Consider the following 11639-nt stretch of genomic DNA (forward strand, 5'->3'; position numbering starts at 1 on the left):
TATACGAGATCCTATATGTTTTTGTTTAAGATTATTTTGTTGGGGCGTTTTCCTTTTATTTCAGAGTGACAGTGGGTGGACAGGAAAAGTTGGAGAGAGATGGGGGATGACACGCAGTAAAGGGCCACAGGTTGGATCCACACCCGGGCCGCTGAAAAGGACTCAGTCTACACGGAGCGCACGCTCTTACTGGGTGAGCTGCCCCTCTTTTTTCTTGATGTTAAAAGGTAAATGTTGTTTTTTTCCAACATGGACCCTGAGTTCTTATGTTTTTGTGTGTAAGTAACTGACAAGTACAACAATCTTTGGAATTGGTCCAGTATTAAGCGTCAACACTGTAACTGGGGCCACAGACCGGGCTGCAATGTAGCCCAATGGGACAAATATGCATCATCCATTCCGTCTGAAACTGCTGATTTTTTACCAATAAAATACTCAGATTATTTATATTTGACTTTGGATGAAGTGTATTTTGCGATGCTATAATGATTTACATGGAGTCATGGTTTAGCAAACGCAATTTTGCGAATATTTATGTTTAAAATAGGATCTTACTCTTTAACAGAAAGGTCGATCTCATTAGACATCCTTTCCATAATGTTTTCAGACACAAGGAATATTAATCTGAGTCTTTCAGCGGCAAAACGACCACCTTTGTGAAGGTAACTACAAGCTGGACCATCGCCCTGTTAACTTCCATCGGAGCTTGTTTCTCTGCTGCCGACTGTAATTATCTCACATAATACTGGACCAATGTCAAACATTCTTTTTCCCATGGACCAAAAACATAGGACAGTAGGTTTAATAATAATCTATTAATGGTGTTTGTGCACTGTCCCTGTTCAAATAAATAAATGACAATTACATTTGTTTCTGTATTGTTTGTTTATTTCACATTTATCTGTAATATGTTCATGTATGCACCAACAACCAAGGCAAATTCCTTGGAAGTGTTCTTTGTGTTCTTTGAAAGCGGATTCTGAAGCCTAAAGGTGTTAACTACGCAGGGTGTTAACTACGCAGGTACTGACTGGACTCTGGGAACAACATAGGATGAGTTTGGGTTAGAAATGTTGACACAGAGACGTTGAATATGAAATCCAAAGGAAATGGAACTTTAGTCTGTGCCACCTTCTGTTGTGTCCATACCACTCACGGTCACATGGACACACACTGAACATGAGCAGCTGTCCAGACCTCATTCTGTTATGGCTGAGCTGTCCAGCTTTGATCTACTGACTGTTAAGGTTTAAGCAACCAGCAACCCACTGGCCAACGGTGCTGGAACTATTGACGTCGGTTTGTTTGGAAGGATCTCTGATTGATAGCAACCCTATCCTTGTTGGTGGTTTTAGTTTTATCCAACACTCCGATTTATGGGGCTTTTAGTGGGAATTCATTGTTTAATAGGCTTTTAGCTGCCATTTATTGGTGTATTGGGCTTTTACTGGTTGTGTATGATTTTTATTGAGTGTTTTACTCGTTGGAAGATGCTGAAGCGGGGACTGTGTAGTCTGCTGCAAACGTAAGCAAAGTGAAGCCTGATTCATCATCACAGGCCTCCCTCTGGGTACATGCCAGCCTGTTGATGCTCTCTCTCTCTCTCTCACCGGAAGTCTCCCTGTGTGGTTAAGGATTAACAACGGGTATTATGGGAAACAAGAAGGGTCTGGTCATGGGGGGTGGGTGGGATTTTGCCATCCGAGTAATTATCTACAGTAAGTGCTGCATTAAGCTGATACTCCTCACTGCTTTACACGCCTTGTCAAAGTCAGAACTGTCAGATCTCACCCCACAGATAGGATTCAAATATTTTAATAGTCGGTAAAATACACTGAGGATATGCTTGTCTCCGATTGTCCATCTCAAATTAAATTCAGTTGTATTTACAGTATAAAAACTTAAAAGCTTTAAAATCTTGAGACACTGTACAGATGGAGCAGGTCTAGACCCCTCTCTCCGGCTCCAAGAGTTCTACTAGTTCCAACAAGAGCGAGCAGTGAGTGGCAGTGGCGAGGAAAAACTCCTTTTAGGAAGAAACCTGGGACAGACCCAGGCTCTTGGTGGGGGGAGTCTGACGGGGCCGGTTGGGGGGGTGATGCACAGTGGCAATTATACACTGTAAAAACATCAATTACAAAGAACCTGTTGTCTTTACAGGAAAACGCTGGCAGCTGCAGTCACCAAAGGATTCCTGTAAAAAATGCAACAGGACAGTAGATAACTCTACTGACGAAAAATGTAAAGTGATTTATAGTGACTACATTTAAAGACCGGATAAGCGGATGAAGATGGATGGACATTTAAAGCTAAATCCCATTAAAACATTGTTAGGTCTACAATTGTTTTTTGTTAATTTTGTATACCTGTGTTGTTTATGTAGACCATTTCCTGTATTTGGTACATGTAATAATTGCTTATAATGTAACATTTTCTTATAAACCTGCAAAAAGGATTTCTAATACACCAAAACCTGCCAAATTAGATCTTGAGAAAAGACAAGAGAGGAAAATATCACTTTTGGGAAATTTATTAACAGCCACTGTTAACCGTTGTAAACAATTAGATGCTCCATGTAATGCTTTTGTACTCTGACTGAATCCAACATTAGCCTCTTTAAATCTGGACCTTCTCTGTCATTAAGTTTAAGTGCCAGGCGCACACCACCACCAACCCAGACTCTCCCTGTCGGGAATGGTCCACAGCATGGTATACAACTTATCTATCGCCATGGAGACAATCAGGTGATGCCAACAGGCCAAGGTATAGGTCAGATCTGGTGAAAGGCAAGCCCCATCACAGTAAGAACGCATGTTAAACATATTTTTTGGCGATAAAAACAGTTAATTGAATGAATGATCAGGATTTTATACCATACTGTGGAACATTCCCAAAAAGCAACAACATCTTTATGAATTAAGCAGGTGGCGGACCCTCTACCAGCAAAAGTTACATAGTGAACCTTTGAGACTTTACACAAACAAAAAATGATGTATTGTGCCTTAATTACCATAAAACACATGTACCTCATCTCAAAATAACATAACAGTTATGATATGACTGGGAGGAGCACCTTTATTTAGACTAACATATTCTCCATGGCCCAGCCATGTTTCAGTGAGACAGAATAGAGCAATGTGATTATCTGATATCAGGTTGTTTACCAATATTGCTTTAGAGGACAGATATAATATTTAATAGTCCACATCTAATTTTAATGTTCTGTTTTTTCATTGCCGTAATTGTTTTAATTCCAATTAGGTTGCCCCTCTGTGTTTCCCCTTGCTGTAACCAATAAGAGTCGGGGGGGCAGACACCGTGGTTATTAGACTCTGAGTGGGGGACTGCTCCAGTGGAAGCACAGGGACCTGAAAATAAAATCCATAAATCTGCTTAGTAACAACAGATAAAGACAATCAGAAATGGCCTGAGTTGTCTTCATTATCAAAGTAACCCAGTGTAAACGGTCTGTACATCTACGGGTACATTACATAATCCCCAAAGCATGACGGGAACTGTATATCTATCCAATAGAAAATAGCGTATAAATAGGTAAGCTATTGCTATATGTTGAGCAGATCAGACAGGGAGCAGATCATACAAGACTCCGATCAGACAGGGAGCAGATCATACCGGGAGCAGATCATACAGGGAGCAGATCATACAAGACTCCGATAAGACAGGGAGCAGATCATACAGGGAGCAGATCATACAAGACTCCGATAAGACAGGGAGCAGATCATACAGGGAGCAGATCATACAAGACTCCGATAAGACAGGGAGCAGATCATACAGGGAGCAGATCAGACAGGGAGCAGATCAGACAGGGAGCAGATCATACAGGGAGCAGATCATACAAGACTCCGATAAGACAGGGAGCAGATCAGACAGGGAGCAGATCAGACAGGAAGCAGATCAGACATGGAGCAGATCAAACCGGAGCAGCATTTCCCAGAATATACGTAAGTGCAGCTTCACAATTGAACTGCAAAAACACTTTCCACGTTCCGTCCCGTTCAGGACACAAGAGAGGCGGAGGGCACCGTTTGCAAAACAAGCGCACATGTTTCTGTGTCTAATAAAAAGGTGCTGAGGTCTCATATGTTTCTGTGTCTAATAAAAAGGTGCTGAGGTCTCACATGTTTCTGTGTCTAATAAAAAGGTGCTGAGGTCTCATATGTTTCTGTGTCTAATAAAAAGGTGCTGAGGTCTCATATGTTTCTGTGTCTGATAAAAAGGTGCTGAGGTCTCATATGTTTCTGTGTCTAATAAAAGGCCGCCGCCTCAGAAGAAATATGATTTAAGGTCACAGACATCAGATGAAAGGCATCAGGTGTTAGGTCAGCGTCAGATTTAAGGGAAAGCCGCCTCAGAAAAGCCATCGGGCCATCTCAGATAAAACGGCTGCATTAGACGCTCTGCTGAGCCTCAAAGGAAACAGCCTCATTTTATCTGACACCTAACTCCTTTTCATCTGATGTCTATGACCTTACATGATGGCACATCAACACATATGGCCGTTTTCTGGCTGAGGGCGGTTTGCAAACATATCTTAAAATAAGGACAAATAAAACCCAAACTACATGCATGGTTACATACTGCTTGAAAGTGACACGTTTGTATATCAAATATACATACATACATACATACATACAGTATATAATTTGGGAGAATTGACCAGTTAAATAATTTCAACTCCATGATCTGCCTTGACTGAGCAAACTGAGCTAAAGGAATGCAATCCCTTTTCACCACACACACACACACACACACACACACACACACACACACACACACACACACACACACACACACACACACACACACACACACACACACACACACACACAGCAGGTCAGTGTGACCTTTCAAGTGAAGTCCATCCATCAGCTACTGTTGACATGGCTTTTAAAATACTGGCACCTTCCACTGTCACCACCTTCAACACATTATACATATTTCATTTAGGTTGAGCACTTCCACATGCTTCTTTCCTGCAGCTGTCACAAATGTTCTGCCATAAATAGTAGCTCTACAGAGCTGCCGAATAAATACATTTTTAAATAAGCAATCAAATTAAGGCAAAAGCATTCCAGGAACCAGACTCAGCAGGTTTGGTGTTTATGGTTTTTTTTTAACGGTACCTACTCCATGGATGTACATGTACGTGTGTGTGTGTGTGTGTGTGTGCTGTGCTTCCAGGTGTTTGGTTTCCTCCCACACTCCAGAGTCATTCAGGTTAGATGAAGTGGAAAGTCTAGATTGCTCGGAGTGGGTGTGTTTCAACGCCGCCTGCTGCCATTGACTCCGGCCCTCCTGTGACCCTGAACGGATTAAGTACGGATATAAAGATGGCTGGATGGCTAATTTCTGAGATCCAGCATAACATGAAGTGCCTGCCAACCAGAAAGAACCACCAGTCAGAAAAAGACACATTAAACGTTAGAATAAATGATCTTTTGAAGCACCACCTTTGTGAAGGAGTGGTTGCGTCTGTCTTCTCTTCAGGTCTTTGTGGTAGAGATGAGGTCATGTAGCTGTGGTTCTACACCTGGAAGTTGTTCCATATCCTCCAGATCCTTCCTTATATGTGTTTGCAATCTATCTAATCTAACATTGTAATTCAGATTTTATACATTGTAATTATGCTACTGTTATTTCTGTCTACTCTGTACTTACAACATCTATTACACATCTGTCCTGGAAAAGGAATCAATCTTCTGCTGTTCTTCTAAGGGGTTCTTCCTTCTTTTAGTTAATTAGTTCCTCATCTTAACAACAGTTGATGGAAACACACATTTTCAGAACTTTCCGGTAAACCTTTAATGAAAAGCCATAGAACAGGGATAATATGGCATGGATTGACATAGAACCTACAAGGGTTCATGCATGTGCTTTCTTTATAAGTGCACATTTGGGAGAATAATGCTTAAGGATGTGATGCCACCAAATGTGTTGAGTAGATGTAGCTACTAGTCGTGAGCAGGTGAAATCGTGAGTCTGAGATGACGTTAAGTTGAAAGAAGATGGGAAGATGGGGTGAATACACAGTTCCAAGGCTCCATACAGCCAAAATGAATCTACTATACTAGACGCAGATTTCTTTACCCTTGTAGTCTTGTTAGTATCTTTGCTTTGTGTGAGATATGTCAAGGTCCTGTTTGTGTTACTGATCAACTTGTCATTGCATCAATGTTATCAGACCAGTTCCTGCCACACAAAAGCAATTGTATTGATTTTGTCAAGGTGTGGCGGTGCGTATTGATTATCAAACTTTTGCTGAAAACATTTCCTGGAACATTGTGCCTTCCTAAATGTCACTCAATGCAAAAGTCATGTCATTTTAATTCTGGGTGCCTCTGTCTGCCGCTACACCAGTTCATTCCCAACTTGGGCTGACATCAAAACTTTCATGGCCACTGAAGTTTTCCTCTTGCCTTATGGGGAAGACTTGGATGTGACTCCCGGATGTGAATGTGTACGCGCTACAGATAATTAAACAGTGTGTTGTATACTTACATACCACTCCCTGGACAAATCCATATAACTGCTTTACGATTTTCGATTCGGTTTCCTGAGAATTATCCTCTCACTGCCAGAAACCCTCACTAACAATGGAACAAGTTATTACTAACTACTGGGCTGACAATGTTACCCAGACCACATTGGGACTCCCTTAGTTTTGGAAAAATACTTTTTGATCATCCTCTCCTCCATCTGATCCTGTCGTTTCCTTAGGTTTAGCAAAGTACTATACTTTGATATGTCAACATCCTTCTTTTTCTTCTATTCTAAAGAAAGAGCTTGTTTTTTAGACAAGTAATGGTTGAAGGTCCCATATTATGTTACGTTCAGGTTCATACTTGTGTTTTGGGTTTCTACTGTACTAGAACGAGTTTACATGCTTTAATGTTATCACACTGTTTGTCTTAATATAAACCTTTATTCACCCTCTTTCTTAAATGCTCAGTTTTATTGCCTGTCTCTTTAATAATTTATTTTAATAATTTACCATTATAAACAACAGCATGATTTATACAATGTAATAAACTCTTATGTAAGAAAGAGTGTAAGGGGATCATAGGGGATCCCCTATGGGGGTGTCTGAGGGAATGGCTGAGATCTAAGTGAAGTGGCATCTCTCCAGCTACCAGTCCACACGCTGTACTTTTGTCTGAACAGGAACTTGAACCAGGGACCCCTCCGGTTCCCAACCCAACTCCCTACAGACGGACCTACTTCCACCCCCCAACTTTAAGCCGAAAAAGCCCATTCTGCTCTGATTGGTCAGAGTTTCCTGGTCTTCCACGTCTACACTCTCGGAATCTTTGCACCAAACTTGCAGCTGGAAAAAGACTAATGGCACTGTAGCAGCACTGTCTATCTAGATAGGGTATGTGGGGAAGTCCTGATGGCTCCTTTAAAAGGCCAAGTTTCTGAAGAAGAGCTGTTTGACAGCTCTTCTTAAAATGATAGTTATTATAGAGGTTGTTCTTCAACAATAGTGGTACAATGTGTTGTGAGCATTTTTAGGTAAAGAGAGTTTTCATAGTTAGGATTGTGAGACAGAAAGCAGCAGTGATGATGTGGGAAGGCAGTGCAAAAAGAACAGCGAGTGAATGACAGGTCCAAGGAAAGAAAAATAAAAGTTGCTGAGCTGGAAGCAGAGGTGTTGTTGAAAGAAAAGTGTAAATCTCACATATTGTGCTGAGCGAAGGGATCAAGGGGTGCATGACTGGCGGCTTACAGGAGGTGAGGAGAGGGGGAGATGTTTAAAAGGAGGATTAAGGAAGAAGTGTTTACTGTATACAGAGCGTGTTAAATGTTGGGGTCAACTGCTCTCTCCATGCATTCAGATCAAAGTGATGACCCTTTGTTGATTTCAAACCATTTAATCCACTTTAGTGGTGAAGAGGAAAACAAGATTAAAGGGAAGAGGAAGGTTATTAGGAGGATTCATAAACCCCAAGGCTACTGAGCCGGGAGTTGGGAGGAAAACGTGTTTTGATGAAAAGGATTGTTTTGTATGAACTACGTATAACTTTCATGATTTTCAAATCATTGTATCCCTAATGATTGATCATTTTACTAGTTTAATTGTGATGGAGCGACATAACAGACCAAAGTCAAGCATGAGCTTCACCAACATGTCTGTTATCCACTGCATCTGCATGACTAAAGCAGTGTAGAAGGGGGGAGTTTATCCAGGAAGTTGCTGAAAGTTTTCATGGACATTTACAGTAGCATTGATAACATCTCTTTTCATTTCTGAAGAATATGTTTTTTTAACTGTTATTGAAGCCCATTGCCCAAGGATAAAGTTGACATTGATCCACAGCTCCTAGACTCCGTCCATTGCCAACAATGTTGAAGTAGTGTAGAAGTTGAGGTGATGGATGGGTGTGTAGCCAGGTTCAGATATCCTGCAGGAGACTGCATTTCTTTAACCACAGCCTGACTTGACAATATTTTGTTACACACTTGGATTTATTGAAGGATTTCCTAGCAGGCAAGCTTTTACAACTTTAATATCCTCTCTTCCTTCTGCAATCCCAGAACACACATGCATCAGCATCATACACGGCTGCACTCAGTCCGGATTTGCTACAGTCTCCTGTCTTGTTTCTTCACAAAAACGTAACTTTTATTCAAACACCAGTGCATTAAAAACACATGCTAATATTACATTACTATCCAAACTCTACTGTCACTAGCACAATGCATACATTCCCACTGACCTAAACACGAGGCCACCAGCATTTACAAAGGATTCCCCTTAGCTGTATTAGCCCCTTAGTTTATTCCCCAGAGCCCTCATGTGCTTTCACCCCGCAGTTGTCCTTGGAGTAGAGTAGCCCCTACATCATTGTTGCAGCTGTCGCCGTGGACCTGCTCCGCGCCCAGCTATTCCCTGCAGTGCCCGGCTACATCCTGCTACACCCTGTAATGCCCTACCGTGCCCGGCTACACCCTGTAACGCCCTGCAGGGCCCACCTGCACCCTGTAACTCCCTGCAGGGCCCACCTGCACTCTGTGACGCCCTGCCGTGCCCGGCTACCCCCTGTAACGCCCTGCAGGGCCCACCTGCACCCTGTAACGCCCTGCAGGGCCCAGCAGGGCCCGGCTACACCCTGTAATGCCCTGCAGGTCCCGGCTACACCCTGTAACGTCCTGCAGGGCCCAGCTACACCCTGTAACGCCCTGCAGGGCCCAGCTACTCCCTGTAACGCCTTGCAATGCACATGCTTTGCAATGATCTACTACAACTAGTATGGAAAGCTGGCAAAATAAATAAGCAGACACTGTAAAAGTGTGAATCACAATCAATCAATCTTACTTATCAATATCACTTCCTTATCCGCCAACATTTTAATGTTTTTATATTCATGAATTTAAGAGCATAATCACCATCAACAAACCCACCAGACTCCATTTAAATAATCAGTACTTTTGTCATCGTAAAACTCATATAGTCTAAAAGTAATTTCCTTCCCTTAAAATCTATATCTTTCATAGAGCTACCCATCGGGGAATGTGAACAGGGTTGTCGGTCTCTAAATGTTTTAACTTTAACTGCCTCTCTCTCCTCGCACCGAGCTCCATCTGATCTTGAGTATTCACTGGTCAGTAGGTGGTGCTTTCATGTTGGTTAATCTCTAATCTCCAACTCCCGAGCAGATTAGATGTTCAGCATAAATTACCACAACGATTTAACCCGGTAACAAGTGATCAACCGTCATGATACAGGAAACCCTGGGTTGAACCAGACATTACCTTGTTAGCGCCAAATTGTACTTTGTAGTACAGGCCGGTAGATATAATCCAAATTACATTTCTTTTGCAATCAACGATGTATTTTTACAGCACACACACAGTCTAGCCCCTCCCCCTTATGAAGTTGCGCTCTGCGTGCATGACGGAGTCAGCTTTACTTCAGGCTAATAGCATGCTGCTGGCGGTGTTTTCGTGGGATTAGCTGGATTAACAGACTTTTACACTGCTGTGAAAGTCATTTAACAGAGTTTGTTTGGTACCCATCTGTGGCAGCCTCCTCCACTCCATAGCTTTCTAATGGAGCTAAACAGAGCTATCTGATTATGTTGCTAATCATTGCTAACTGGTCCTTCAGTTGTCGTTCTCTGTGCCTGAATCCATGTATTTATGGACTTTGTCAAGGTTGGGGAGAGAACTCAGGCCTATAAACTGAAATTGATGCTAAAATAATCTATTTATTGAGTAATGAAAGTCAATGGCTAGTGTGAGACTCTGGGTTTGAAGCATTCATGTTGGTAAGTCTGGTAACGGCAGAGCAGACGGTAGAGATGTTGCTTCTGGAGATAGCTGGGTGAGCAGAGGAGAAACTGGGTCTGAGGCAAGACAGAACTGGCAAAGATTCTAAAGTTGAGTATGTTTGGGAACAGACCGCTTAGAAACCTGATCACAACAAGACTGGAACTAGTGCACGAAGGCTGGAGGTATGCTAACAATCCGTCAGGCTGGTCTTTATAGGTGGTTGAGGAGCTGATTAATTCCTGGTGCGCTAATGAGGGACTGGTTTCAGGTGCGGGGGGAGAGCAGCAGGAGCAGGAGGGGCGTGTCCACATGCTGTGGAGAGTGAGTGTGACAAACAAAAAAACAATTACACCAACCACACTGCAAGCATACAATCACAGGTGGCTGTAAAAGTTTTAAAGTACAACTCAGAGAAATTGTTAGAAAAGATCTTCATGAATGCAACAAGGACATGTAGCTATAGTAGCCTATGAAACAGTGTTTACCATTAAAACACTTTAAATACAATAAAAATACACTTTAACCTTATATTATTTCAGAGACATTGATCAATACACAGTTACATGTTATTCAAAATCTAAACAGAGTATTATTTCTACAATTCATCAGTATCATCATCTTTTAGTTTGATATGTTTTATACGGCCTCGTCATTGTTTTGAATAAATAGTTCATTAAGCTTTAACTACTTTTTACAGGACCCAGCCATCACACGCTGCGCCAGTCACATCATGCGACACCTGCCACCACAAGTCGATCCTCCACCTGTGGGAAACACCGCTATGTCATTCTCAAAATCGTTTCCAGAAGGACGTGGACTTCTCTGTGCAGGGCAGCAACAGGAGATGTCGAGAAAACCCCACAACATGCTTTTGGCGTGATTGGTGAATGAAAATTGAAGATAGTCCATTTGCTGTACACATTTTAATAACATGGACTTCATAAGTACAATTATTAGTGGCCATTTTGTTGTCCTGGTTGGCAGGAAAATAAATGCTGAAAATGCCATAGTTGAAGTGACATTGTGAAATCTGGTTGTGAAGATGGTTAGCTCCCTTACACTTGTTCATACTGTGTTGTCAAACTTTACCAAAAAAGTACTTGACTGAGGCTTTTGTGGTTGACATTCCTCAAAAAAAATCCTCTTTCAGTTTGAAACTTCCAATTGCTCCAAAGTAATAAAAGACGAGGGCTGGGCAATATGGCCTAAAAACAACATCAACATATTAATGGGTTTAAGGGACCTGATAACTCATCCCTTTCTTGTGTTACAGTTCAATTCAATTCAATTCAATTTTATTTATAGTATCAATTCATAACAAGAGTTATCTCAAGACACTTTACAGA

This window comes from Etheostoma cragini, chromosome 7, assembly GCF_013103735.1.
Source record: "Etheostoma cragini isolate CJK2018 chromosome 7, CSU_Ecrag_1.0, whole genome shotgun sequence".
NCBI classification, from domain to species: Eukaryota; Metazoa; Chordata; class Actinopteri; order Perciformes; family Percidae; genus Etheostoma; species Etheostoma cragini.